Raw genomic sequence first — 6,324 nt, forward strand, 5'->3', positions numbered from 1 at the left:
GTTCGAATTTATAGCCTAAACTGCAGAATTGATCTTAATCGGTTTCTTATAGATATAGGATAGTCTGGAAGAACATAAAAAAATATTATTACATTTTTTTTTATGACAAAGATGCAAACGAGTAAGCGGCCACCTGAATCCACCAAAATGGCGAAGCTACCGCTGCCCATAGACATCCGCAATTGCAGATGCGTTGCCTACCCTTATCCGACGGAGGAGACGCACATAAAGAGGATGTTTGCCCTTCCTATGCATCTCCTCCTCCGTCAAATCCACTTCCCCTTCCCATCCTCTACTTAAAAGAAGAGGGTGGTAAAGAGAAAGGGACTTAAATTAGGCCTCCGGCACCACACTCATCAGACGAAACACGGAATTGCTTCCATTCCACGCCTGTCTTCTGTGTGGTCGTGGTATTACACCGGGCGTACCGGCCCTGCAGTGCTAAGATGTTAAATCAGGCACTACCACTATAAATACTATACTATACTAGATCAAGTTAAGTTACAAATCAATCAGTTGTAGGGACTTCCTTTTAAGTAACCAATAGGCACTTGTGTTAGGAAGTCCCGCTCTTCCGTGTAACACAATGTTGTAAGGTATTGAATAAGGCTTTATACTTTTTTTTTTAAATTCCACGCAGAAGGAGTTGCGATAGCTAGTATTTAATAATATAAAGGCCAATCAATTGTCAATTCCAAGCAGTCATTATCAAATTTACAATCTTTATTGAAAGTCTGATAGTTTAGGATGCCTTTCTCAAAACAAGTAATCGAACAAACAAAGGTATCGATTACCCGAACCGAAGTATCGATTCTCTTTTTTCATTTAAACAAGTTACAAACTAGAATCGAATCACCTAAAAAATCAAATATACTCCCACAAAGTCAATGTTTTAGTTACAGTTTAATTTTAACAAAACTTTCTCTCAAGAGATCCAATTACATTGTATTAAAATAGAATTTGAATTAAATTAAAAAATCATTATTAATTAAATTATGAATGTTATTAAAATATTTGAATTGTCAGAACGTGATTTTTTATATGATACGAAGCTGCTCTGTCATTGGTGAGGACAAGCCTCTCGAAAAACCCTCTCACATCAAGCTCTCTAAATAGCCTTCATCGCTTTTTTTTTATAACATAAGGTTTGAACGAGCAAGCGGCCATCTGAATCTGTTGCCTACCCTTATCCAACAGAGGAGACGCTCATGAAGAGGACATTGCCCCTTCCTAGGCATGTCCTCCGCCGTTAAATCCACTTCCCCTTCCCATCCTCTCCTTACAGGAAATGGGTGGTAAAGAGAAAGGGATTTAAATTAGGCCTTCGGCACCACACTCATCAGACGAAACACGGAATTGCTTCCATTTCACGCCTGTCTTCTGTGTGGTCGTGGTATTACACCGGGCGTGTCGGCCCATACGTGCTAAGATGTTAAAGCGGGCACTACCACTGTTACTTGTGACGTGTCCAAATATTAATGCCAGAAAAGACGGATCTATTGATGTTCAAAATTTTAAACTTTTATCTTCATACACGATGAAGTTACAGTGGTATCAAAGTGCCCCGAAAAGCTAAAAGATTGTTTGGCCGTGTTTGCCTCGGTGGGTGTATTGCCGCGCTCCCAGGTTTCCTACTTTCCCAGCCCAGCCACGAATTTGTCTTAGTCGCGGAAGATAGTGAGAGAAGCGTCTTGTTTCACCTTATTTGGATACGAAGGTTGTCCCTCAAGTCATCGCAGATCATAGCCGACTATCCAAGCCCTGTTCAATTGATTTACTTGGTTTCCTTTAGGATAGTAAAAATAAATGAGTTAGTCTAAATCTGAACCTGGTCGTTTCATTACGTGTTCCCGCCACTCGACAAGCTTCAAATGAATTGTATAAAATGCCTGAGTAATGTTTCAGCTAATGGTAAGCTCGTAAGTATTTATGTAAGAGCATTGCAATGCAACCTTAAAATTTACTTATAAACTTGAAACTCCATGAAGCGTATAAAACGATTGAAGTTATGAGAACTTAGCTATAACTTTACAAATGATATTCACAGTAACTTAGACTTTAGGTGGGTTTCACGGTGTAAAAGATATCTTCTACACGAGTATTATAAAGAGGAAAGATTTGCTTTGTGCGTTTTTGTATGCATTCGATTCACGTAAAAACTACTGGTCCGATTTTAAAAATTCTTTCGCCATTAGAAAAAATATAGGCTATGTTACCGATAAATTACCTTTCTAATGGTGAAAAAAAAATTATTTTGATTTTAATAAGTATTATAATGAAGAAAAATTGTATTAAAATAACACATAACAACGTAAGCAGGTTTATAATTGTAAAAGGCAAATAATAAATTAATTTGATATTAACAATGTTAATAGAATTGTAAATTAATCCTTTTTGTTAGCTGACTATGAATTTTATTCGAATTAGTTAACAGAATACGTGCGTAAAATGAGCACATATATCCACGCTAGTTTTATGGTCCTTTTTATAAAAGTTATTGCTTATTCGTATAAAACGCGAACTGAATTTTGTCATACGTTTAACCGAGATATAATTTTATTTAAATTTTATTTTCGATTAGAAAGACATTATTCTTAAAACATGAAATAAACTGAAGGAATCCTTTTCTTTTTGGAAAATGACTTTATGTTTTCTAAGTTAAGACTTTTTAAGTTTGGTATTGCTTTGGTTTAAAGAAATCTTTTTAAAAAGCACGATAATTTATGTTCTAACTTTAATGTTCATAGATTACTATAAAAATGTTTTTTTAAAAAGAAATAAATAAGAAATAAACTAGTAGTTTTTTGTTAATTTACTAATATTTCCTTTAATTCCAACTAAGCTCTGGGCTTCTGCTAGGATATGGTAAGATCGGTAGTACGTACTCCAAACCATTAGGCCAATACTCTACATATACATTTATACTAGCTGTTCCCGTGCGGCTTCATCCGATTGAAATTATGAAGTTTTTATTTTATTGTTTACATTCGTCAAATTATCAATAGCAAATGTCAAAATGACATGACACGACAAACCTTGGCAATCTTACTTCCTTGATGTTGGCAGCAACTTATGGTCTCTTTCTTACATTAGGGTTTTTATCCAAAATATTTACCCCTAAGTTTAATGGCGTGAAAATATATAGCCTAAAGCGTGACGTTAGTGTAGGGCTTTTTTATTAAAAAGATAATTATTCAAAAATATGCTGTGATTGCTGACATCTTAGGCAACAAAGAAGTCTGTGTTTACGCTTTATTATAATAGTATAGATATAGATATACATATATTAAAAATAAACGTGACTTATTCAAGTTTATTCCAAGAAATGTACTCTAATAGAATTTTACTAGAACTTACTGATTTACTTGGAACGTTTTCTCGAGAACTTTTATCATCAGCATCTCAGAAATAAGTCTGAATGAACAGACGATATACATAGACTTACTATAGATTAATAATTATTTCTTAGCGTTTTGTATTACTTTTTATTAGCTTTCACGAGAAACAAAAATAATTAACCTTATGTTCTTCCAGATTATCCCCTACATCTATGTCAAATATCATTTAGATATGTTCAACAGTTTAGGCTACAAACTTTTACAAACATTCATCCATCGTATTTGTATTTTTATTTCCAAACTAAAAACGAAAAACGAGATGCCTTAGAAACCTACCATCGATGCAGAATGCATGAAAAGGTAATACTTTCCCTTCTTATGTCTACTTCGGTCGAATTCACTTTCTTTTCCCATCCTTACCTTGAAAGGGCAGGAAAAAAGAATTAAATCCAGGCTTACGGCAAAAACTCATCAAAGGTAACACTTTATTTTTGTTCCGCAAATAGAAGACTTGATTTTGGAGGTACACCGGTAGAGGTAGACCAAGAAAGAGATGGATGGATTGCGTGTAAGATGACATGACCAAGGGAGTGATGACTGAGATGACGTATGATGAGTTATTTGGAGGATGAAAACAAGTTGTGCCGAAACTACGGGAGTAGAATAAGGTAGAGATCACACAGAAGACTGAGTGATCATGGTATACGGATGAGTACATTCCAACAGCTAATGTTGCTGACTTTTACAAGCAAAAGTATTTTAAATATATAATCGTTATTCATACTTCCAACAGAGTTAACTTTTCACAAGTTATTCAGAATACGACTCGAATTTTCTACAAGAACTTGCTACGTGTGTGGAAAAATGAAGCAAACATCTAAAACGATATCGCTCAAACTTCTTGAATCCACTCGTGCTGAAACATCTTCGAGAAATAAATTGAATAAGAGCATTTTAAGTTAACTAGCTTTCGTCCGATACTCCGTCTGTATTGTTCTTGTGTTCTTTCAGACTGTTCACTACATTTACCGCAAATTTCATCGAGACCCGTTAAGCAGTTTAGGCTACAAACTCTAACAAACATTCATCCATTCATATTTAATGTCTTTTGCATTTATGATAAGTATAATGAAGATTATGTTGAAAACTTTGAACCGAATAAGAAATATCTTTACATTTTATGAATCACTAACAAAATGTTACTGAAAACAAATTTGTATAAAGAATCACGAACGTGGCGGATCTACGTTAATTTAATTTTGTTTATTGAGACGTAAATTTAATGTGAAAGGGCTTACATAATATAAAATAACTCGTTCCAACAGAGACTTGAGCCTAAGACGCCATTATCAATTAGGTGTGCGAAATAAAACATGTTACTCAGACATAACAGCTTTTTAATGATGCATTTTTTTAATCCGCAGTCTTTGAGTTATTTCAATACATGCAAAAAATAAAAATCTTTCATCTTAATAATATTAGTATATACATATAGATTGGTAGCCTTTTCAAAGAAGATTCAGCGCATTAGCCAGTGCGGAAGTCTGGGTCGTATATTAAAATTCAGCTAATAGATGGCGCTATTTCATCTAGCTAGCTGTTCCCGTGCGGCTTCATCCGCATGAAATTATAAAAAAGTTATTTTAATGTTTACATTTGTCAAATTATCAATAGCAAATGTCAAAATGACATGACACGACAAACCTTGGCAATCTTACTTTCTTAATGTTGGCAGCAACTTATGGTCTCTTTCCCACATTAGGGATTTATCCAAAATATTTACCCCCTAAGTTTAATGGCGTCTAAATATATAGCCTAAAGCGTGACGTAAGTGTAGGGCTTTTATAAAAAAAAAATATATTCAAAAGTATGCTATAATTGCTGACATCTGACAGACAACAAAGTGTTTTATGCATTATTATAATAGTATAGATATAGATATCTAGATTTTTGTTTTTTTAAACGTTAGATTATTTAGTAACGTGTCTCGCAGCGTGATATAAATGGGAGGATGGGGATTAATGGTACATCGTCTAGATTAAAGGCGAATCATGTCGGCGCATTGTTCATGACATATTTGCAATTAATGTCCCTTCAAAGACAATAACATTACATTAAAACAGTTAATTTACTATTTTGAAGAAAAAATAATCCTACTATTATAAATGCGAAAGTTTAGATGGATGGATGTTTGTTAGAGTTTGTAAACTAAACGGCTGAACGAAACGGATTTCGGTACGGTATAGACATAGAGGATAATCTGGAGGAACACATAGGCTACATACTTTTGCTTTTTTTAATTACACGCGGACGGAGACGCGGGCGAAAGCTAGTCGTTACATAAAGCCTTTTTGTTTACCACAGAGTTTAGTTAAAGGTAAAAAGAATTAGAGTGCGCACACCTGAAATTAAACTCGCTTTTTAGTAGCACACTACTCGATTTTTTGTTGTGCAACGAAACAGTTGAATTGGCAACGAAACAATCGCACAAATGTTGTGCGATAATTTAGTTAAAGGTGTGCGCCCGCTTTTAAGGGTAAATATGCGGTAACATAAAATTGTCGCATTGTAATAATATTGACAGTTTTTATATATTTTCGACAGTTACTAGCCCACTATACGTTCCCACTGCGGGGCTCGGAGTACCCTAATAAGGGGTGACGAGGCCATAGTCAACCACGCTGGCCGAGTGCGGTGTTGGTTGACTTCACACATATCTTTTAAATTTCTTCACCGATATATGCAGGCATCACGATGTTTTCCTTCACCGTAAGAACGTCGGGTAAATTATGTACATATAAAAATTCGAAAAATCTAAAATCACATTGATACGGCGGGATTCGAACCCAAGACCTGTAGATTGCAAGTCAAGAGTTTAAACCTGGCTTCCAAAAAGCTGGGTGTGCTCAGTAGGGCGAAGCAGTACTTCCAGCCGGGCCACCGCCTACTACTTTACAAAGCGCAAGTTCAGCCCCACATGGAGTAC

This window comes from Papilio polytes, unplaced genomic scaffold (assembly GCF_000836215.1).
Source record: "Papilio polytes unplaced genomic scaffold, Ppol_1.0 DF823399.1, whole genome shotgun sequence".
NCBI lineage: Eukaryota > Metazoa > Arthropoda > Insecta > Lepidoptera > Papilionidae > Papilio > Papilio polytes.